The sequence below is a fragment of the Helianthus annuus genome, chromosome 16 (assembly GCF_002127325.2).
Source record: "Helianthus annuus cultivar XRQ/B chromosome 16, HanXRQr2.0-SUNRISE, whole genome shotgun sequence".
NCBI lineage: Eukaryota > Viridiplantae > Streptophyta > Magnoliopsida > Asterales > Asteraceae > Helianthus > Helianthus annuus.
In genome coordinates, this window is record NC_035448.2 from 192,571,294 (window position 1) to 192,596,764 (window position 25,471).

General features: G+C 40.1%; 1 non-coding gene across 1 annotated transcript; it reads left to right on the plus strand.

The window, feature by feature from the left end:
* The first annotated feature begins 3,870 nt into the window (after positions 1-3,870).
* On the plus strand, positions 3,871-3,943 carry TRNAR-UCU. Its single transcript has one exon. It is a non-coding gene; the product is annotated as a tRNA-Arg (tRNA).
* Positions 3,944-25,471: the final 21,528 nt, after the last annotated feature.

The following is a 25,471-nucleotide window of genomic DNA, read 5'->3' on the forward strand; positions in this document are numbered from 1 at the left end:
AAGACTATGGGGTATGGGGCAGGGATTGGGGCGTGGGTTGGGTACAAACGCCCAAGTCATCACCCCGGGTGGGCTTGGTTTTCGGCGTGGCCCCTTGGGCGGGGGTTTCAGCCCGGGCGTTGGGTGGGCCTAGCGGTCTTCGTGGCCGGCTCTCATTGGCTAGGTTGGCTAGGCTATAGGTGGCTGGGATTTAAATTTTAATTTTGTGTGTATTTTTATAAAAATTGAAAAAAAAAATTATAACACGTGGCCAACCCACGCGGGCTAGCCATGCCCCGCCATACCGACCCAACATGCAACTGACCAGCGGTGCCCCTCGAAGTTCACGTGTCAACCCATGCCCCAAACCCCCGCCCCACCATACCCCGGCCCACGTTCTAACAAGTGGAAGAACTCAACACAATGATAGTTTGAAACGACTACAAAATTGAAAAGTCGGACCCGCATTAGATGAAATGGTGTGTCACGTGCACTGCACACTATCATAGCTTTTACACTAACCAACCTTCTTAATTTATCATCATTATGGTTCTATAGCAAGTTAGCAACGTTTGACCTTTGTTCCGTGCCGTTGCAGCTACTCATGTTTATTTTCCATTAAATTAAACCATAATTATCATATGATCGTAACTAATAATGAATATATTTCCCACAAACACATATATATTGTCTTAAAAATCTTTAGTATAAATCAATTATACATTTCATGCAAATACAAATTTAAAACACATATGAACAAAAGAAAGCAATCATACACACAAAGTATACGTATGGAGGTAGCTAAGAGCCACCTCTTCTAGTTGTGCAATGGGTTTGGACCAGTCGGCACGAGTCTCTTTTCAACACCATAACGAGGATCGATACGACTTCCACTTTGCTCAGGTAAGTTGTCATGATGGTGTTTTAGAAATGGAGTGAAGTCGAAGTTAGAGGCTAGGGCTTTTCGGTTAGTTAAAGGGTGATGGCGTCGGAGAGGTGAGGGGGTGGTAGATTTATACTTGATATGGAAGATGAGGAGGATTAGAGAGAGCCAGAAAATGAGGTGGAGGAGGAGAGATATTTTCATGGCCATGGTGGTGGAAGGTTTGAAGAGGAAACATGGAGCAAAGAGAGAAAAAAAGAGGATGAAATATAGGGAGGTTTAGTTGTTTGAGAGTTTTTGAAGGTTGACAGCTTGAATTTCCTGGATCAAATACATGACATAGAAAAATGTTCACTACTCAATCTTCTTTTAATACACACACACACACATATATATATATATATATATGTGTGTGTGTGTGTGGGGGGGGGGGGTATTCTTCTACTATTTAGAGTTTTTGTGTGAACCTTAAGGAAACTTGGTTTTTCTTACAACATGTTATATGACAACTTCTCAAACTACATGATAAAAAATGTTTGAGAACTAGGGGTCGGGTGGATCCCTAATTCCCTATTTATGTGTGTTATATTCTTCTACTATTTAGAGTTTTTGTGTGAACCTTAAGGAAACTTGATTTTCTTACAACATGTTATAAATGTTTGAGAAGAACTAGGGGTCTGGTGGATTCCTAGTCATCAGAATTTGTCAAATATTTGTTATAAAATCTAAGATTATTTTCTAAGAAAAGTAATCTTTAATGATTCTATCTAAGAAGTTGTGATTTTGTGATAAGGTATTATGTCTAAATTTTGTAAGGCTATAGGGTATGGTCATGACCCTCATGATCACCATGACCCTCCACATCAGCGTCATATCACCTACTTCTAATTCATTATTCAAAACAACTATCCTAAGGGTGTGGTCATTACTCAAACCACTATTCTATTACTTTAATTCATTTTTGTAAAAAGGAAAGAAAATATTAAATTAGGAAAGGAGGTCCATAGTTGCCATGGTTTAATCCATGGGAATCATGGTGGATGAGACAAGGGGGTGGTGTAGCAATCCATTAATAATCCTACATGGCTATTAATGACCCAACCATGTCCCTCACACCCTATAGCCTAAGATAATACAATTATGATATTACGACTTACACGCACTTGTATCTTTGTTTTGGTTATATAAACAGAAAAAAAGTGGACTTTATGTTTAGTTAATTTGGTGAGAGAGAGAGTGGGAATGTGAGAATGGAAGCACACTTGTTCCATAAAAGTTCATTTGAAATAAAGGAATGTATTTCTCAAATCCTCAATTATATAATCATTGAATATTTATATATTAGTGTTGGGTTAACTTTTCATCTGAACCAACAAGCAAAATAGTCTCCAGCACGCGTTTGGCTAGCTTGCAATTTGCAAATATTAATTAATCAAGCCAAGTATGATGTTTAAAATCATACATTAAAGATATTATCAATCCCTATCATTCTAATAAACCATACTTTATATCCCCTGTTACCCGGCAAAACACGGTCTATGGTAATACGCCCCTTGTCGCTACAATACAAAACATAGCGAGTTAGTCATTTCATTATCACATTAGTGAGCTATAAATGCCATTATTTTCTTTCGAGCGAATAAAGACAAAATCAACTTCATACTATATCTATATAGAGAACTTAGACGTATTTTCACATCAGATCTTAATCACGAGGGCCTAATTCTTATGATGAACGAGACTAATACGAAAGTCAAGAAAAATAAAGCCTTTAACATCAATGATTAAATGGAGTTCCTATCAAGGCACTCCAACCTATCATTTACTAGAATTTCTTCTTTATGGTTTAATGATTTTCCTTTTAATTTGAAAAACCAAAAATAAAAAAATTAAATAAACAATATGATTTTACATTAAGATTGAAGATTATAATCTTTCCAAAAAAATTGTGTTTTATATCATTATTAATTTCAAATTTTAATTCAATCATACATATATCTTTTTATTGACAATGTAGCTTTATAAAACTTTAATTTACTTTTGGCTTGGAGCAGTTGTTGATGAAAGCAGAAACGAGGGCTCTCCCACCCTTTTCAGATTCGGAAGTAACGTTATAATGCATCAACGTGTGAGATTATACAAAGTATATTTAAGTGTTATATGCCTAACGCATTTATAACTTGTCAACCCATATGACAATTCTTGATAAACGAGTTACACGAGCTATGTCCAAGTTATATATGAATTAAACGGGTCCGGCTCAGTGTCAAGTATTATACCATGATTCTTTTAAAAGTGGCCGGTTTGGTAATTATTAATTTGTAGAACCTGACACACAAATTGCCACCATAAAAATTGTGAGGGTTTATTATAAGTATAATATAAGTTTTATTTTCTTAGGTTTTGATAGATTAATTTGTGTATTGAAAAAGTATATATTAGTGAAAAACTAAATTCTTCTCAAGACATTTCCTCAAACAATATTATATCCATGCATTAATCATCCATTCATCCTCCACAGTTTAGGTTAGGTTCAAGACCATCATCCTATTTTTTAAATACAAATCCTGCTCAAACACAGGATTAATAATATAACTAAACACTACTTTAACTCCTCTAATCGCCTTCACGTCACACTAACATAAAAATTCGAAATTTAAATATTTCTAGAGCATCTCTATATCTTTTACAGTGGACCAACTTTTCAATCTAGCCACAACGTCATAAACTAGAAGTTAAAAACTCTCATCTGTGGCCGCTCTTCGACGTGGTTTACTTCTTCACTTCACCAGTTCACCGTGACAACTGTTTAGCAGTTTCGCCCTGATTTAAGGACATAATCGCTTTTTTACGTAAGACCAACTGATCCCAGATGCATGGATTGGAATCATTGTATCTTCTAATTAAGGCCCAGAAAACAAGTGTCTTTCAAAAACATGTTAACGGTAACTTTAGAAAACATACTAGATATGATTATGAGTTATTGAGAATAATCTTAAGCAACAATAGCACCCGTGGCCTAATGGATAAGGCGTCTGACTTCTAATCAGGCGATTGTGGGTTCGAGTCCCACCGGGTGTGTGTGATTTTTTTATTTCTTTGTTTAATTTTTTTATGTAGTTTTTAATTGTTGTGAACCTTTTTGTAAGGATTTTTATTTATTTCAGTTCTTTTTCTGAAATAGTTTATAATCTCTGTGAAACATTTTTAAGGTTTTTTCTTATTTCAATATCCTTTTCTCAAATGGTTAATAACACTGTTGTGACAGGTATTACAAACTTAAGTGCTAAAAGACCAGTCATTTATAATCGTTAGGTAAACATTTTTAAGGTTTTTTCTTTATTTCAATACCCTTTTCTCAAATAGTTAATAACACTGTTGTGAAAGGTATAACAAACTTAAGTGCTAAAAGACCAGTCATTTATAACTGTTAGGTTTTAAAACTACTTTTATAAATTGGTTTGTGCTGGGTGTTACTAGGTTAAAATAGGTGGTTGTGTATTAGATTGAAATGGGTACTTATGTGCGGTTGTAATGTGTAATACTTTTTAATATGTTAAAAAGGTGAACCTAAAGACTTTGGTATCAAAATGATTGATAATTTTCCATCAGGACAAAAACATATAAATACAACAATAAGTAAAAGACTGAACAACCAAAGTTTGAAAATACAACAACGGTCTTATTTACACGACAATATACAAGGGTAGAGATATATCGGTAAAAATAATATGCCTTCCTTTACTTCTCATTAAGCTGGAGGATGTCTCGAACACCCAACTTGCCAAGTAATGTTTGTAACTGACGTACGCCAAGGGCCTTTGTGAACAAATATGCTATTTGGGCTTTTGAGTCATATGCCTAAGCATTGTCACTCCTAATTAAATTATTAATGTGACGAAATAACAACTCGTTTCTACATTTTAGTTCTTAATTTCGTGGAAGACCGGATTATTCGCTCTGTGTCTAGCAGCCTGATTATCACATAAAATGGAGTCGGTCCTCTGGGAGTCCCCTCGAGTTCCCTTAATAGCGTTTTGATCATTGTGAATTGATTTGTTATCCGGGTCTATTAAGAATTCGTAAAGCCTCTCCTTTTATCTTCATACGACCATCTTCTACCTAGTCAATGGCATTAGGGTGATTGCCATGAGAATTCTTCCCATCACATTTCGGTCGCATGAACAACAAAGCATAGGAAGAACATATATTATCTCATCCCACAACCCTCGTATTTTGGTGTAGCAGGCAAACATAAGTTTCTGTTGGTGCACTTGTGTCTGTACTTTGTCTGTATTCGGTCATGATGTAAAACGATGTCCTTGTTAGTTCTGTAAGTTGACCAAGTCAAACCATCCTCCTGGTTTGACTTGGCCAAACAGTTAGAAAATGGTTGTCATATATTTGTGTCGAAGGATGAGTTGTCGAAGGATGACTCATCGAAGGATAAGCCTTCGATGGATGCAGAAGGACCTCGAAGGATATACCATCCTTCGAGGTATATATAGATCCTTCGATGGCTGACTGATCGATAGATGAGTTCACTTCATTTGATGCACACAGACAAGTTAGACGAGAGATAAGGCAGACAAGGAGAGACACTTCTGTCAAGAACACACACACACTTAGAGAGTTTGCAAAACAGATTTGTAAACATTGAGCTTGTAACCGAACCTTTCATACGTATTAATACAAGTGGTGTTAATCGGTGAATATTGTGTGTCTTGTGTTTGTGCTTGTTTCATCTCGGTTTGCACTCTAGCTTGGATTCCGCACTTGCTAGTGTGTTTCATATAACAAGGTTAAGGTTTGACCTCATCCTCCGAGGGACCTACAAGTGGTATCAGAGCTTTGGCTCTTTTCCTTGTTAAAACCGAGTTTTTACAAGACTTTGGAGTGTTTGGACACTTGGTTTAGCACCCGTTTTTAGTGTTTTTCTTGCTTTTCTTGACATAAAAACGTGTTCTAAACTAACCGGGTGTGTTAAAGAGCGGGTTGGGTAACTTTAAACTTGTTTTTAAGAATCTTGGTGATTTCCGGCCAAAATTCCGGCTTACTCCGGTGACCGGTTTCTGGATAAGATCTTTCCATTTTAAGCATATTTTATTGGTCAAATCGGGTTTGGTGAAAAAGTATGGTCTGACCATACCTTTCTGCCGAAAGATCTCTACCAACCCATCACCTTTTCACCAACCTGTCACTTTTGTGTCAGCTGTGTCAGTTCACATCGAAAGATATCCTTCGAAGTCGAAAGATCATCTTTCGATCAAAGGGGGTTCGACAGATATTGATCCTTCGAACATCCTTCGAAGTCTGTGATTTATCTTTCGAGCCAAGGGAATCTTTTCGAAGGATATATATTCGAAAGATAAGGATCTTTAAATTGTGAATCTTTCGAAATCATTGTTCGAAAGATAAGGATCTTTCAATTGTGAATCTTTCGAAATCATTGTTCGAAATTCAACAGTGATCTTTCGAACACTGTTGATCCTTCGAACAAGTCTTGATCCTTCGATTTTAGTCTGTTTAAGTTTAACAGTTTGTGTTTGTCTTGTCTTTCGATCAGGATTGGATCCTTCGGCTGGTTATTATCATTCAAGATATTCATATAGAATTTACTTGTCTTATCTAACATGAATCCGAGTTGGTGGGGAACTCCGGCTCCAGATAGTGGAAAATATACAATTACAGGTTCCACTCCCTCATGGTAGGGTACACCGGCTCCAGACAGTGGAAAGTACACGAGTACAAGTTTATCTCCTTCATGGGCCGAGTCTCCGGTGTCGACATCTTCACAAGCAAATGCCATATCGTCAGGTCAATGGGCATTAGTATCGAATTTTACTCCAAGTATTCAAAGTATTTTATTGAGCGAAAGCGAAACCGGAAGTTTGAATCGACCTCCAAAGTTGATGCACTTAAACGAGTATCCGGGCTGGGTTGATAGATTTCGTACATATGTTCTTGGTCAAAATACCGAACTGTGGATACGTTTCACTACAGATTTCGATCAAGCTATAGAGGTTGCTGCTTCAGATACTGCTACGTTTGCCGATCTTCCTGAAGATCAAAAGAAAACGTATGATCTGGAAAAGAAAGCATACGCCATTCTCACTCAGGCGTTAAGCAAAGATATCTATCACCAGTTTGTCAGTTTCAAGACAACGAAGAAGCTGTGGGACGGGTTGAAAACCAGAGGAGTAGGGAATGAAGCAACACGTCAATTGCGTCATGATCTTCTCAAGAAAGAATTTGACTGTTTCACGTGCATGGATAAGGAGTCTTTGGGAGACATGACAAGCCGGTTTTATCACTTGCTTACAGAGTTGAACAATTTTGGAGTAGCAACAACTACAGCAGAAGTGGTGAAGAAGTTTGCTGATGCTTTGCCTCCACAATGGAACAGTTTCTTGGAAATCTTGAAGTATAACGGAGTCTTGAGAACTACAAATATCAATGACTTCGTGCAGCTTTTAGAAAACAAGGATCAGGAGGAAACATTAAAGGCAAAAAGAGTTCCATTGCCACAGAATCCAGAAATGTATTATGGAACTTCCAGTTCTTCGTCTGCAAGAACCGGTCCACATGCTCCACTTCAAACGGCGTTTGTCACAAGTACAGATATGTATGGCAATCCGGTACAAGTTCCTGTTAAGCCACCTCCCACCACAGACATGTATGGAAATCCAATACAACCACCTCCTCCTCCTCCTGCTCAACAACATGCGTGTTATGGAGGAACATCATCTGCTGGTCAGCAATCAAAGCCAAATACAGTACAGCTCGACACTTCAAGCCTCTCTAAGGTCAGTGTAGAAGTAGCAAGGGAACACATGGAGCTGCTTAACACTATAGTGAGCGCGTACTGCGGATTAGTGGAAGGTCAGATTGGCAACATTAATCTGACGCAAGAAGATTATCGGCAGATTGACAAGGAAGAGATGGACTTGATGGATATCAAGTGGGCCTTTGCTAGTGCTGTAAGAAGGGCAAAGGATTTCATGGAAAGTACTGGCAGAACCAGCTTGGAAAGCAAGAAAGACACCAAGTATGGGTTCGATAAACAGGCAGTAAAGTGCTTCAATTGTGGTGAACGGGGTCATTTTAAAAGAGAATGTACAAAGCCAGCACAGCACGGGAACCAGAACCCCTTCAGAAACCAAGGCAACCAGCAGAACCAGAACAGGAACAATGAACGTACATTGATACCTGTCAACAACCAAAGTCAAGCTGGAACATCAAATGCCAACAGGGCACTTGTGGTTCAAGTGGATGAAGGTTGTGACTGGTCAATCCAGTTGAGTGGTGATGCTCCAGATGGAACAACATGTTTTGCTGAAGTGGTTAAGGATTTAGTTCACACCAGTGGTGGAGAATCTTCCGCCAATGGTGGTGAATCTTCTGAGGATGAAGACTCTTCGGGTTATAGCAGGAGTTCAGATGAAGAATCCTCAAGTTCAGGCGATGATCATGTGGGTGAGACATCAAATGCGTCAGTCGATGCAGATATTGATGAGCTTTTGGAGGAAGCTGAAGCAGGAACTCAAAGAAGATCTATCTTGGTGGATCAAGCTGCTTATTCTTCGTCTTCTCTCCATTCAGCCTTTATGGCTAATGTCGACAGTTCATCAAGTCAGGTATGTGTCGATGAACCCACTGCTATAAATTGTGCTAATTGTGATAGTTTGCGTGCTAGATGTGCTGATGTAGAGAAAAGTATGTCTGAGTTGCAAGGCAAACATGATGCTTTACAAGCTAGTTTGTTTGACTTGCAAGACAAACATACTACAGTGAATGAGAATTTGTGTGACTTGCAAAGTAAGCATGAAGCGTTGCAAGAAAAGCATGATGTGACTTTTATTCACAATCAGAAATTGACTGTGGACCTTTCCAAATGTACAGAAGCCAATATGTTTTATGAAAATCATGAAAAGGAGTTTAAACCGGTAATCGAAAAGTTAAAGAAAGATAAAACCGAGTTAACTAAAATGGTTTCCAGAAAACAAACTGACATTAATTTGTATATATCTCGCCTTGAGACAATGCAAAAAGAGATGGCTTGTGTAAAAACGGAAAGTGAGGCAATCCAACTCAAGTTAGATAGTTATTTGAGTTCTAGCTATGTGTTGGATCACATCATTGATGTCCAAAAGGAGAAAAGGGACGTCACGTGCATAGGTTATAAGAATTGTCCACCACCAGTGAGACATAATTATGATGCCATGCCGGATGAGGAGGACAGAGTGTTCTTTGAACCATCTTGTAACACCTCGAAAAATTTCGTCCAATAATGTCTTGACACGTGTCATAAGGTTCCGTTATGTGAAAACATACTTTAGAGGGACTAAAAGTGACAAACAGTGAAAACTATGGAACGTAAGGGTCCAAAGTGTCAACAATGGATAAATAGGCTCTATGATAACCCCACATAATGTTTGTAACCTTAAACGGATGGTTCATGGATCATACGACGCGGAAATTGCACAAAAGTGAAGTATTGTAAACTATAGGGGCCAAAAGTGTCAACATGTTTAATTTATACCTCTGAGTGAACTTTTGGCAGACCCGAAGCTTTGTATAGCTAAAATATACTCACTAGAATATGTGGTAAAAATTTCATAAAGTTTCGTCAACGTATGAGAAAGTTATGGCCAAAACCGTGCTTAAGGGACTAAAAGCGTCAACGTCGAATTCAGGGCTTTTCGGTTGAGCGCAAAGTTATCCGAGGGCATTACCATGTTGGTAAGAGTCCCAAGGTTCTTAAAAACCAAGTTTGGGGGTTTACGGGTCGAGAAAAGTAGCCGAAACATCACGTACAAGTTCAGGGGTCAAAGCTGTCAACATTGGAAAGTTGTTTGGCTGAAACAAGGGTCAGGCGACCCGCCTGGGAAAGCCCAAGCGGGCCGCGTGGGTTGCCCAGCGACAGAATTCGCAAATATGGTTGAATTGGGTCCGAATTTAAGTTGTTTACAGCTCAATTGCACCTCCCAAATGCTCCAATACGTGCCCTTGCATGCCTACATCAACAGTAGCCTACTACAAACATCTGATTCACTCTTTAAATCAGATTTGATCAATGTTCTTGGCACTTGCATTTGTAAACATAAGCTCTCTCTATCAAGAACCTTCAAGGCAAGACTTCTGGAGCTAAACTGATCATCAAGGCCGACTTCTAGTGTCCACTAAACATCTTTAGGACCATTGTAAGCTTTCAATTCGTTCCTTAATCCGTTCTTGTTGTGTTAATTGCTAAAAGTCAAACTGGGTGTTCATAACCTTTGACTTTCTGATTAAACGGATTTCTTTCAGTAATTTCTCGAATTGAAACTTGTTATAGATTGGTATTTATGTGGGAAACAAACCCTCTAAAGGTTACTAACTGATTCCCACTACATGCATGCTTAATGTCGAGTCAAACCTATTTCTAAAAAGTCAACAGAAGTGATTTTTGCGAAAAATGACATGATTAATGATATAGATGACATGCAACCTGATTGATCATTGAAAATAACTTGTAATATACATATAAATGTGTTTTAATCATCATCAACTCGACAATCTATAGTATAGCCACGAATCGGAACCGAAAGTCTTGTAAAACGATTATTTCGTAGACTATCGATTCGGATTCGTACATGCATGTTCAAGATCTGTATTGGATAGTATTTTTGACTATTTTTATTTTTGTTAAACTTTCTGGAATTTTCTTTGATTAAGTCTATGCTTAGCCTATTCGAATGCTTGTTTCCGGTTTATGCATAAAGTTGACTATTTTGCCCTTTTTGATTTAAAACGGGATTTTTGGAAAAGTGAAAGGATAGAAATCTTTATTTTTATTATATAAACTTGCACCGAAAGTTTCGGATCAGTTGGTGGTCCAGATTGTGAGTTATGGCCATTAGCGTAAAACTATATTATAAATTTACATAAACGGTCCTTTTCGCGTAGAACCCGTTTCTGGCCACATTTTGACACGAAACTTTTTACCAACTGATGTATTATAATATTCTGGGAATTTTGATGATTTTTAATTAATTTTTGGCTGAACGGATCCTAGGTCGCCTAGTCATTTCGGCTTATGTCGGTTTTGACCGTTTTAGCCATAAAATGAGTTTCACACATCCTTTTGACCCGAAACCTTTTTCTACTGATTTTATATGATGAATAAATTATTTTAAGTATTCTGGAAATATAAAAATCTCAGATTTTATTTGAAAACCCGAAAACGCCCTTGAATCGCATATTTAGCGTTTTTAGCGCATAGTAAGCGTTGTACTTGTTTTAAACCTATAAGACTTATACCTACTGATGTAAATTACATAATTTCATATAATAACAGTAAGAATAAAATTTTGAACCCAGGTTTCCAGTTTTGGCGTTTTTAGCCCTTGTGAAATTACTAAATTACCCCTACGGTGCATAGTTTGGTTTTAAATGATATATTTGACATATGGGTCATACCCTACTGATATAATATGTTATATTAAGTATATTTACTGTATGAACCAGACCCGAAACTCAGATTACTAATTTCACCCTTTTATTATCCTTTAAATGACCAAAATGCCCTTCTAAGGCATAAAATTGAGTTTAAAATTATCCCGGGCAATATAGAACATAACTTACTGATATAATATCATATTCTAAGCATATTAATTCAGGGAACTTGCATTTGAATCTTTTGGCTACCCGTATCGCCCTTTTCGCGTTCGGATCGGTTTACGCAACTAGTTTGCGTAAATTGACCAAAACGGGTCAAACGATATCGTTTTTACTTCAAAATCCAGAATGTATTTAGTATACCCATATTATACAAGTATTCAAACTTGTCGGGTCTAAATCACATTCTATCCGGTCTTTCGCTTAATCGTGCGTAAACCGTATCATTCCTAAAACTAACCGGTCAAAGCTTAAGCTTAAATAAAAGGCCGTTAGGAATCTAATAGGTTAATTATAAACCTTTGTTCCAGATTAGGAAGCCCGGTAAAAGCTACCACCACTTATCGTTTGTGACTTATACTTGCTCAGGTAAATACATTTTGACTTATTTTCCCTATACGGGCTTGGGGTACGGTATTTAAAATACCGCTTGATCGGGCGCACAAGTCCTGCTCCTTATAGGTGTTCAGTCTTGAATAGCTTGTGCGACTTCGTTTAAACAGTTTTGTCTTACTTAAAAGGCTTTGGGGGGTTGTTGACCGTGTCCCGGATATCCTTGGCATTATCTTACGAGATGGCCACGACCAGAGCACGGGGTGTAGGCGTACACCCGTCGTGTATAACTCTTTAATGTGGTGTGTCAATTAAATCTCTAGCCCGGACAGTAGATCCCGGGCCACCAGAGATATAAGTGCATGTAAATCGTTCACAAGTTTATATTATATAATTATCCCAAGTTAATAAAATATTTATGCCTTGTGCATTTAAATAAATTTTCAATCATTTTCAAAATGAGTCAGTCGATTTGTATTTACCAGTGTAAACTGACGTATTTTTCCCAAAAGATTAAGTGCAGGTACTATACGGAAATAGGCTGGCTGTTTCCTAGAGAGCGTCCACAATAGTCTCGCAAACTCGGACGACATTTATCTGTTGAACTATTTATTTCTATTTTTATTTGATCCGCCTGTGGATCCATTTCAACTACCGTGATATTTATTATTACACTTTATTTAAAGGTTGAAATGTTTCTATTCTGCTTCCGCTGTGCATTATTATATTGTGTTGATTGTCTATGACGATGCCAACTACGTCTCTGTACCCCACACCGGGCCCACCGGTGACACGTGGAAATTGGGGGTGTGACAGGTTGGTATCAGAGCCAACGCTGAGTGAATTAAACACTATCCTAATGTGTTTAATCTCAGTTACACAATTGCACATTCCTCGATTTTCGAGTCTAGACAAAGAACTTAGGAAATGTTCAACATTTCGTTTAATTTATTTCTATTTATTATTGCATTGTCTTACATATATTGTTGTGCAACTTGTTTGATTTTTGACAGGATCAGGATGCCGCCAAGGATGAGAGGTCGTGGAGGATTTCCTACATCGCACGATCATGAGGCTGGCCCCTCGCATAGGCGGGCTCCATCCGCCACACACAACACAGCCGCCAACGACCTTTGGAGGTCTTTTGCCGAGCCTGCTAGGCATTCGGTTTCCGCGAGCACTTCTCCGTCATTACCCCACTCGTTTGGACCCCATTCGGAGAACGGGCCCCATGGTTCGCTTGGATCCTACATACCTTTACAGCAGTCACCGCACCAGTATCCAGCGCCAGCCTACCAGGGTTTGTATAACCCTAATGCTTATGTGGAGGAGCCAGTGGGCCATAACCCACTTGGACAGGAGGACCACTTTTCTGGTGGTCACGAGATGGACGTAGACGAGGAGACGGACCCTTCGCTCCCACCATCAGGTACACCAAACCACCCGATTGAGATATCGGATGGGTCACCATACACAGGATCACCATTTAATGGTGTGGACAGCTTCCAGGAGAGGTTTAAGCAGCATGATTGGTACTTCACCCCTAGCCACAACTCTCCGATGCTTCAATCACTCCATGGTACTCCGATGCTCCAATCGCTCCATGGTTCGCCGGTGCACTCACAGCACCACTCGCAGCAGCAGCAGCTCCAGCAGCAGCCGCCTCTACCGCAGGACCTATCTGAGGCCCTGTGGCGTGACGTGATCACTCCGTCACCACCGCCGCCGCCAGTTTTACCTCCTCCACCTCAGAGGCCGAGGAGGAATGCGCGCATGTCTACGCGCGGAGGGATTCGCATAGGCACCCCTCCACGTGTTAGTAGCAGCCGCTACACGTCTCTACCCGGGGAGTCTGAGACAGGGGAGTCTCAGCATCCCGTATCGGAGGTTACTTCTGTTCCAATCCCGCCTCTGCCGCCGCAGAATTTTGGAGAGCCGATTCCGGCTTATGCTAGTGCCGCTCAGTTCAACCCGTTCGAGCAGGTATTCCCTCAGGGTTACGACTACACGGGAGACCCTTATTGGCAAGCTGCCAACTTCAGCTCACTCCCACATAGTGGTCCACTTGGAGACCCTTGGGCTGCTGGCCCATCTACTTTTGGTTACCCTCCGGGTTACCAGCAGCCACCGCAGCCGCAGCCTTACCAGCCGCCGCAGCCGCAGCACTACCAGCCACCACCACCGGCGCCTATGATGTCGCCGCCGCAGGTTCAGGAGATCCTGCAGGGGATCGATAGCATGCGACGCGAGTTTCAGCACAATATGCGAGAGGATCGCCGACGCACCAGTGGCATGTTTAAGAAGGTATTTGATTTGCTCAAGGGTAAGAGCAAGAAGGATCGTTGAATCCTTCGATTATCATTACATGTACTCATGTCCCTGCGTGGACATTTATTCCAGTACTCTACCCCTGCGTGGGTATATCTATCTTTCTCTACCCCTGTGTGGGTATGTTATCCTGTTAACCCCTGCGTGGGTTTGTTTTATTTTATTTTGTTATTGTTGTACTGTTTAGCCCCTGCGCGGGCATGTTTTTCATGCTAGTTATGTTATTTCAAAGTCCCGTTTAGGGCAATTATGTACTGGTATTTTATTGGAAATTTAAATGGTTAACTTGAATTTATCATTTTACTTATATGCATGAATAATATTAAAATAATGGAAAATATCAATTTTTATTTGATTTGCCATTTTATAAGAATCTTAGTAAGGTATAACCTAGCCTGAATGCCTTATTAACAGGCCTGGCCCTGATGGTAAAACCTGGTTGAAAAGATTCAACTCCCTGTTAACATCTGAGAACATGTTAACATTCTGGGCTAAGCGTGATCTGTAGAATCACGCGACCCACCTTTTAATAAATTATCTACAGATTTTTCTGTATACAAGTCTATTAATGACTTGATACCTACGGGTTATGACTATGTCATACAGTGGCAGTTGTGGTCTATGACTCCCTGCCTAGTAAAGAATTATCTACAGATTATATCTGTACACAAGTCTATTAATGGCTTGATACCTACGGGTTATAATTATGTTATATAATGGCAGTTGTGGTTTATGACTCTCTGTCTAGTAAAGGATTATTTGTTTAATTATACAATTTATAATCCTATAAAAATCTAAATTTATCATTTAGTGATTGTCCTTGTGACTAGGCCTATGGTGCCAATATATATAATTTCATTCCTTGATTGCTATTAAGAGCCTGAATGAAATTTATTAAATTAACTGCTAAGGTTTTTGATACCATGGTTAATAAATCGTCTAGAACGATAAAACTGTTAGGTTCTAAATAAGACCTTGTCCTTTATTGTAGCTTAAAGCTACGATGGCCAAATCGGAAGAAACCAACAGTCATTCTGGGGAACGCTCAGATAATGCAAAGATTCACGTTACCGGTGCAGAGTTACAAGCACTGATTGATAATGCTGTCGCCAAGGCTATGGATAGGCAGTTCAAAGAATCTAGTGGTACTCAGAGTAGAACCCGCTCAGTGACGCATGTCAAGGCTAAGACTCATTCTGGGGCCCATAGTAAGCCTCCATCTAAAAAGAGTGAGCCAAAGAAAGTCGAGGATGATAATCATTCCTCCAACCACAGCAGCATCCCAAAGCGGGAGATTGAACTAAAACGTGACACGTACAGCAGGTCCTGTACGTACAAATACTTTGTATCTTGCAAGCCCAGAGATTTCACTGGGGAAAAAGGAGCCGTCGACTGCATGACGTGGATCGACGAGATGGACACTGTAGTTGATATCAGCGGGTGTGCTGATAGGGACGTCGTGAAGTACGTGTCCCAGTCATTCAAAGGAGATGCGTTAGCCTGGTGGAAGTCACTCCTACAAGCTGCCGGTAAGGCCACACTGTACGGTTTGTCATGGGAACAGTTTGTGGCCCTGATTAAAGAGAATTTCTGTCCGCAGCACGAGGTCGAGCGAATTGAATCGGATTTTGTATCCTTAGTTATGAAGAACCTCGATTGTCAAGCGTATCTTACTACGTTCAACACGCTGTCTCGTTTAGTGCCTTACTTGGTGACCCCGGAGCCGCGTAGGATTGCTCGATTCATTGGGGGTCTGGCACCGGAGATTAAAGCCAGCGTCAAAGCTTCAAGACCCACTACATTTAGATCCGTAGCGGATCTATCCCTCTCCCTCACTCAGGACGTGGTTAGATTAAGAGCCATGAAGAGCTCTGAGGAGAACAAACGAAAACGTGAGGATGACACCTCACGAAGATCTGAAAAACGACATAGAGGGAACAACGACCACAGGAAAGGGTCGGGGTCTAGGAAAAATGATCATCAGTCGGGTGAGAAACCCAGATGCAAGATCTGCAGGAGGCACCACTTTGGGAGGTGTCGGTTGGAAACTAAATCCCAGTCTTTCGAGAAACGTTGTGGAATCTGCAAGTCCACAGATCATAAGGCTGTGGATTGCAAGAAGATGAAGGATGCAACGTGTTTTGGTTGCAACGAGAAAGGGCACATTCGGCCCAACTGCCCAAAGTTTGCGAAGAAGGCCGAGGAAGGGAAGAAGACTAATGCGAGAGTCTTCAAAATGGATGCAAAGGAAGCAGTCCTTGATGATAACGTCATTACCGGTACGTTTCTTGTAAACGATGTTTTTGCTAGAGTCTTGTTTGATTCTGGAGCTGATAAGTCGTTTGTAGACAATAAGTTTTGTAAACTGTTGAACCTTCCTGTTAAAACCTTAAGTGTGAAATATGAGGTGGAACTAGCCGATGGAACCATAGAAACCGCCTCGACTGTTCTAGATGGATGTGTTATATCCATTAGGAATCATTCTTTCCCGTTATCCTTGCTTCCCTTTAAGTTAGCTGGATTCGACATAGTGATAGGCATGGATTGGTTGTCGAGTAACCAAGCCCAGATCCTGTGCAATAGAAAGCAAGTAATAGTTAAGACTCCGTCTGGTGAGTCACTTACTATTCAAGGAGATACCCAGCATGGATTGCCGGAGCAAGTGTCCATGCTCAAGGCATCCAGGTGCATGCAGAAAGGATGTGTCATTTATATGGCACAAGTTACCATTGATGAGCCAAAGCCGAAGATTGAAGATATTCCTGTTATTTCGGAATACCCTGAGGTATTTCCTGAAGAACTACCCGGATTGCCACCGGATAGACAAGTAGAGTTTCGGATAGATATCATTCCAGGCACTGCCCCTGTAGCAAGAGCACCGTACAGATTGGCACCAACGGAGATGAAGGAGTTAAGGACGCAGTTGGATGAGCTTTTAGCTAAAGGCTTTATTAGACCTAGCTCGTCTCCTTGGGGAGCGCCAATCTTGTTCGTTAAAAAGAAGGATGGTTCGATGCGTCTATGCATCGATTATCGTGAGCTTAACAAGGTCACTATCAAGAATCGGTATCCGTTACCCAGGATCGACGACCTGTTCGATCAGTTGCAAGGAGCAAGTTATTTCTCCAAGATTGACCTAAGGTCAGGTTATCATCAGTTGAAGGTCAAGGAGGAGGACGTACACAAGACCGCGTTTAGGACTCGTTATGGACATTACGAGTTCCTAGTGATGCCGTTTGGGCTCACTAACGCACCAGCCGCATTCATGGATCTCATGAACCGCGTCTGCAAACCTTATTTAGATAAGTTCGTCATTGTCTTTATTGACGACATCCTTATCTACTCGAAGAGCCAAGCTGAACATGAGAAACACCTTCGTTGTATTCTCAAACTTCTGAATCAAGAGAAGCTTTATGCCAAATTCTCGAAGTGTGAATTTTGGCTTCGAGAAGTCCAATTCCTTGGACATGTTGTAAGTGAGCGTGGTATCCAAGTAGATCCCGCTAAAGTAGAAGCAGTCATGAACTGGCAGGAGCCGAAGACTCCTACTGAGATTCGCAGTTTCCTCGGATTGGCAGGATACTATAGGAGATTCATCGAGAACTTCTCAAGGATTGCTGCGCCCCTAACCTCATTAACCCGTAAGAAGATTAAGTTTGACTGGGGCCCTAAGCAGCAGGAATCCTTTGACATTCTGAAGCAGAAGCTGAGCAATGCGCCAGTATTGACGTTGCCCGATGGTATAGATGAATTTGTGGTGTATTGTGATGCATCACATACTGGCATGGGCTGTGTACTCATGCAGAAAGGCAAAGTCATTGCCTACGCTTCTCGACAGCTTAAGGTGCACGAGAAGAACTACACCACCCACGATTTGGAATTGGGTGCGGTTGTGTTTGCTTTGAAGTTATGGAGACATTACTTGTATGGAACCAAGTGTATCATTTATTCGGATCACAAGAGTCTTCAGCACTTGTTCAATCAGAAGGAATTGAACATGCGTCAAAGGCGATGGATGGAAACTCTCAATGACTATGATTGCGAGATACGATACCATCCAGGCAAGGCAAATGTGGTTGCCGACGCCTTAAGTAGAAAGGAAAGGGTTAAACCGATCAGAATCAATGCCAAGCGCATTGAAATCAGAAATAATTTGAATGAAAGGGTGTTAGCTGCACAGAAGGAAGCTGTGCTGGAAACTAACTATCCTGCAGAAAAGTTGGGAGTAACTGAGGAGCAGTTATCCCACGACAAGGATGGAATGTTACGCCTGAACGGACGAATATGGGTTCCAGTATATGGAGGACTTCGGGATGTTATCCTCCAGGAAGCCCACAGCTCTAAATATTCCGTTCATCCTGGAGCTGATAAGATGTACCAGGATTTGAAATCAAACTACTGGTGGATTGGTTTGAAAAAGTCCGTGGCCGAGTATGTGGCCAAATGTTTGACTTGTGCGCAAGTCAAGGCTGAGCATCAGAAGCCGTCAGGTTTGCTTCAGCAACCTGAAATTCCCAAATGGAAGTGGGAAATGGTGACAATGGATTTCATCACCAAGTTGCCAAAGACGAAAAAGGGAAATGATACCATATGGGTCATAGTAGACAGACTGACTAAGTCAGCTCATTTTCTACCCATCAAAGAGACGTATAGCTCAGATATGTTAGCTCAATTATACGTCGATAAGATAGTAGCGCTACATGGTATACCTATATCTATTATCTCTGACAGAGATACTAGATATACGTCACATTTTTGGAAGAGTTTCCAACAGTCGTTGGGCACTCGTTTGAATTTTAGTACGGCTTACCATCCTCAGACTGATGGTCAGAGTGAGCGTACTATTCAAACTCTGGAAGACATGCTTCGTGCATGTGCGATCGACTTAGGTGGTAGTTGGGATAAGCACCTACCACTGATTGAATTCTCCTACAACAATAGCTACCATTCCAGCATAAAGGCTGCGCCTTTTGAGGCCCTATACGGTAGAAGGTGTAGATCGCCCATTTGTTGGGCAGAAGTTGGAGATGTCCAGTTGTCTGGACCAGATATCGTCTTTGAGACGACAGACAAGATCGTTCAGATCCGTGATCGTTTGAAAGCTGCCAGGGATAGGCAGAAAAGTTATGCGGATCCAAAGCGCAAAGATTTTCACTTTGATGTGGGTGAAAAAGTGTTGCTTAAGGTATCACCTTGGAAAGGTGTAATGAGATTTGGAAAGAAAGGCAAGCTGAGCCCGAGATATATAGGACCTTTCGAGATAATCGAACGTGTCGGGGCAGTCGCTTACAAGTTAAACTTGCCTGAAGAGCTTAGTGCCATTCATAATGTGTTTCACATCTGTAATTTGAAGAAGTGTTTCGCTGACGATTCACTGGTTATACCGCATACAGATATACACATAGACGAAAGTCTAAAGTTTGTTGAAAAACCTTTGTCGATTGAGGATCGACAGGTAAAGAAGCTTCGAAGGAAGCACGTGCCTATTGTTAAGGTCAAGTGGGATGCCCGTAGAGGTCCCGAATACACGTGGGAAGTGGAATCCACGATGAAAGAAAAATATCCCCAATTGTTTGAATAAATCTCGGGGTCGAGATTTCTTTTAAGGGGGTGAGGATGTAACACCTCGAAAAATTTCGTCCAATAATGTCTTGACACGTGTCATAAGGTTCCGTTATGTGAAAACATACTTTAGAGGGACTAAAAGTGACAAACAGTGAAAACTATGGAACGTAAGGGTCCAAAGTGTCAACAATGGATAAATAGGCTCTATGATAACCCCACATAATGTTTGTAACCTTAAACGGATGGTTCATGGATCATACGACGCGGAAATTGCACAAAAGTGAAGTATTGTAAACTATAGGGGCCAAAAGTGTCAACATGTTTAATTTATACCTCTGAGTGAACTTTTGGCAGACCCGAAGCTTTGTATAGCTAAAATATACTCACTAGAATATGTGGTAAAAATTTCATAAAGTTTCGTCAACGTATGAGAAAGTTATGGCCAAAACCGTGCTTAAGGGACTAAAAGCGTCAACGTCGAATTCAGGGCTTTTCGGTTGAGCGCAAAGTTATCCGAGGGCATTACCATGTTGGTAAGAGTCCCAAGGTTCTTAAAAACCAAGTTTGGGGGTTTACGGGTCGAGAAAAGTAGCCGAAACATCACGTACAAGTTCAGGGGTCAAAGCTGTCAACATTGGAAAGTTGTTTGGCTGAAACAAGGGTCAGGCGACCCGCCTGGGAAAGCCCAAGCGGGCCGCGTGGGTTGCCCAGCGACAGAATTCGCAAATGTGGTTGAATTGGGTCCGAATTTAAGTTGTTTACAGCTCAATTGCACCTCCCAAATGCTCCAATACGTGCCCTTGCATGCCTACATCAACAGTAGCCTACTACAAACATCTGATTCACTCTTTAAATCAGATTTGATCAATGTTCTTGGCACTTGCATTTGTAAACATAAGCTCTCTCTATCAAGAACCTTCAAGGCAAGACTTCTGGAGCTAAACTGATCATCAAGGCCGACTTCTAGTGTCCACTAAACATCTTTAGGACCATTGTAAGCTTTCAATTCGTTCCTTAATCCGTTCTTGTTGTGTTAATTGCTAAAAGTCAAACTGGGTGTTCATAACCTTTGACTTTCTGATTAAACGGATTTCTTTCAGTAATTTCTCGAATTGAAACTTGTTATAGATTGGTATTTATGTGGGAAACAAACCCTCTAAAGGTTACTAACTGATTCCCACTACATGCATGCTTAATGTCGAGTCAAACCTATTTCTAAAAAGTCAACAGAAGTGATTTTTGCGAAAAATGACATGATTAATGATATAGATGACATGCAACCTGATTGATCATTGAAAATAACTTGTAATATACATATAAATGTGTTTTAATCATCATCAACTCGACAATCTATAGTATAGCCACGAATCGGAACCGAAAGTCTTGTAAAACGATTATTTCGTAGACTATCGATTCGGATTCGTACATGCATGTTCAAGATCTGTATTGGATAGTATTTTTGACTATTTTTATTTTTGTTAAACTTTCTGGAATTTTCTTTGATTAAGTCTATGCTTAGCCTATTCGAATGCTTGTTTCCGGTTTATGCATAAAGTTGACTATTTTGCCCTTTTTGATTTAAAACGGGATTTTTGGAAAAGTGAAAGGATAGAAATCTTTATTTTTATTATATAAACTTGCACCGAAAGTTTCGGATCAGTTGGTGGTCCAGATTGTGAGTTATGGCCATTAGCGTAAAACTATATTATAAATTTACATAAACGGTCCTTTTCGCGTAGAACCCGTTTCTGGCCACATTTTGACACGAAACTTTTTACCAACTGATGTATTATAATATTCTGGGAATTTTGATGATTTTTAATTAATTTTTGGCTGAACGGATCCTAGGTCGCCTAGTCATTCCGGCTTATGTCGGTTTTGACCGTTTTAGCCATAAAATGAGTTTCACACATCCTTTTGACCCGAAACCTTTTTCTACTGATTTTATATGATGAATAAATTATTTTAAGTATTCTGGAAATATAAAAATCTCAGATTTTATTTGAAAACCCGAAAACGCCCTTGAATCGCATATTTAGCGTTTTTAGCGCATAGTAAGCGTTGTACTTGTTTTAAACCTATAAGACTTATACCTACTGATGTAAATTACATAATTTCATATAATAACAGTAAGAATAAAATTTTGAACCCAGGTTTCCAGTTTTGGCGTTTTTAGCCCTTGTGAAATTACTAAATTACCCCTACGGTGCATAGTTTGGTTTTAAATGATATATTTGACATATGGGTCATACCCTACTGATATAATATGTTATATTAAGTATATTTACTGTATGAACCAGACCCGAAACTCAGATTACTAATTTCACCCTTTTATTATCCTTTAAATGACCAAAATGCCCTTCTAAGGCATAAAATCGAGTTTAAAATTATCCCGGGCAATATAGAACATAACTTACTGATATAATATCATATTCTAAGCATATTAATTCAGGGAACTTGCATTTGAATCTTTTGGCTACCCGTATCGCCCTTTTCGCGTTCGGATCGGTTTACGCAACTAGTTTGCGTAAATTGACCAAAACGGGTCAAACGATATCGTTTTTACTTCAAAATCCAGAATGTATTTAGTATACCCATATTATACAAGTATTCAAACTTGTCGGGTCTAAATCACATTCTATCCGGTCTTTCGCTTAATCGTGCGTAAACCGTATCATTCCTAAAACTAACCGGTCAAAGCTTAAGCTTAAATAAAAGGCCGTTAGGAATCTAATAGGTTAATTATAAACCTTTGTTCCAGATTAGGAAGCCCGGTAAAAGCTACCACCACTTATCGTTTGTGACTTATACTTGCTCAGGTAAATACATTTTGACTTATTTTCCCTATACGGGCTTGGGGTACGGTATTTAAAATACCGCTTGATCGGGCGCACAAGTCCTGCTCCTTATAGGTGTTCAGTCTTGAATAGCTTGTGCGACTTCGTTTAAACAGTTTTGTCTTACTTAAAAGGCTTTGGGGGGTTGTTGACCGTGTCCCGGATATCCTTGGCATTATCTTACGAGATGGCCACGACCAGAGCACGGGGTGTAGGCGTACACCCGTCGTGTATAACTCTTTAATGTGGTGTGTCAATTAAATCTCTAGCCCGGACAGTAGATCCCGGGCCACCAGAGATATAAGTGCATGTAAATCGTTCACAAGTTTATATTATATAATTATCCCAAGTTAATAAAATATTTATGCCTTGTGCATTTAAATAAATTTTCAATCATTTTCAAAATGAGTCAGTCGATTTGTATTTACCAGTGTAAACTGACGTATTTTTCCCAAAAGATTAAGTGCAGGTACTATACGGAAATAGGCTGGCTGTTTCCTAGAGAGCGTCCACAATAGTCTCGCAAACTCGGACGACATTTATCTGTTGAACTATTTATTTCTATTTTTATTTGATCCGCCTGTGGATCCATTTCAACTACCGTGATATTTATTATTACACTTTATTTAAAGGTTGAAATGTTTCTATTCTGCTTCCGCTGTGCATTATTATATTGTGTTGATTGTCTATGACGATGCCAACTACGTCTCTGTACCCCACACCGGGCCCACCGGTGACACGTGGAAATTGGGGGTGTGACACATCTGTGCCTCTAGATGTGAAAGAGTTTGCAGCAGGGCTCGGATATACAAAGGAAGTATCATCAGATTCGGATGTATCAGCAGATACATGTGTGTCTTCTGCTGAACTGAATCAGGATCCTCCAGTCATTACTGAGGATGCTGATTCTTCTGATGATGAATCTGATGATGCTGTCCCAGCAAAGTCTGATGCGGTAGTCAAAAATGAGGACATACCTCTCGTGAATCACATTCTATGTGATCCTCCTGCAAAACCCGCTAAGACTGTTGCAATTGAGTCCTCGTCTGCAAAAGAGTCGGAGAGTGTGAACTTGCTGTACACTCTTATTGGTGATGATAAAATCTATTCAGACAAAGACTTTCCCATTAAGAATGTGAATCAATCCTTAATCAGCAAAGTTTTTGAAAACTCGACAAGTAAGTTTTTGGGAAAGACAGGACCACGTGTTACAGTTACACAGTGTCCTCCTATTCCAAAGGCCGAAATTCGAAAACAATTTGGCAACAAGAAATTACCAACAGTGCAGAAACAGCAAAATCATACCAAGCCAAAAGCAAAATCACCGGCTCAAACTCAAAAGAAGCCGAATCGGAAGAAAAACAAGAATGTAAACTTTGTGAAATCGACGGGAACGGACAAAATTGAAACGTTTGAAAATAAATCTAACTTAGATTTTGTCAAGAAAGCTACTGTTTTGAAAAGAAATGAACAAACCAGTTCAAAGCCTAGTACCCCGGGTTCACAAAGTTCAACATCATCGGCTAAACGATCACATGATACTTCGGGGTTTGTTGAACGAAGATCATGTTTTGAGTGTGGAACAATTGGACATATAATTCGAAATTGTCCATATCTTCATAAACAAAAAGAAAAGGTTGATGTTCCCCGTGACCAAACTGACCGCAGGCAAACTGTTTCCGCAAAACAAGATCCCCGACTTGTAAAAGAAAAGGAAAAGAAACAGAGACGCCAACAGGTCAAGAAAATTGAAAAGGCGATTAAAACCGATGTGGTTAACAAAACATCTATTTCTGTCAAACCAGAAAATTCAAAAACTTCAGACAACCATGAAGTTAAAATTTTAAAGAACAACACTGGTAAAACAAAACAGACCTGGAAACCAAAAACGGTTAATGAATCAGGGGGACCATCACAATTTACCAATCATCAAAGACAAGAAGTTATTGTTATTGATGAAAATGGAAGACCCAAGACCACAATGGCTTGGGTCCCCATCTCCAACTAATCATTTGAGTTCATGTGCAGGGTGTTCCAGGAGGAACTATCAGTAGTCATTGGATTGTTGATAGTGGGGCATCCAGGCACATGACAGGCGACATGAAGCTTCTCTACGACGTCAAATCTATTAGAGGAGGTTATGTTGCTTTTGCTGGAGATAAGGGAGGTTATATTACGGGTGAAGGAATGATCTCCAACGGGATTGTCAGCTTTGACAAGATCAACTTTGTGCAACAACTTGATCACAATCTTCTTAGTGTTTCTCAAATTTGTGACAAGCAATTCTCAGTACACTTTGATGCTAATGGATGTTATGTGCTGAAACCCGGCTTCAAAATTCCAAAAGAATGGATTCTCTTGTTAGCTCCAAGGATAAATGATTTGTACGTCCTTGATATGAGCCAAGCTATTACTACGTCTGCACAAGCAACTTGTTTCGTTTCCAAAGCCACAGAAAAAAACTCTATCTCTTGGCACAGACGAATGGGTCACATTCACTTACGCAAAATGAATCATTTGGTTTCAAATGAATTGGTGAATGGTGTTCCTCTTAAAAATTTCCATCTTCAAGACGTCTGTGTTTCATGCCAGAAGGGAAAACAAACGAAGAAAAAGCACCCTACAAAGAAGATCAACACGGTGGCAGTTCCTCTTGAACGCTTGCACATCGATTTGTTCGGTCCTGTTAAGCACAAGAGTATTCGGAATGATCAATACTGCCTCGTGATTACTGATGATTATTCAAGATTTTCTTGGGTGGCTTTCATGGCACACAAGAGTGAAACCTTTGGCATTATCAAAAACTTGATCATTCAGATTGAGAATTTGTATAAGTTGAAGGTTAGGCGGATACGTAGCGACAATGGTACTGAATTTAAAAATCATG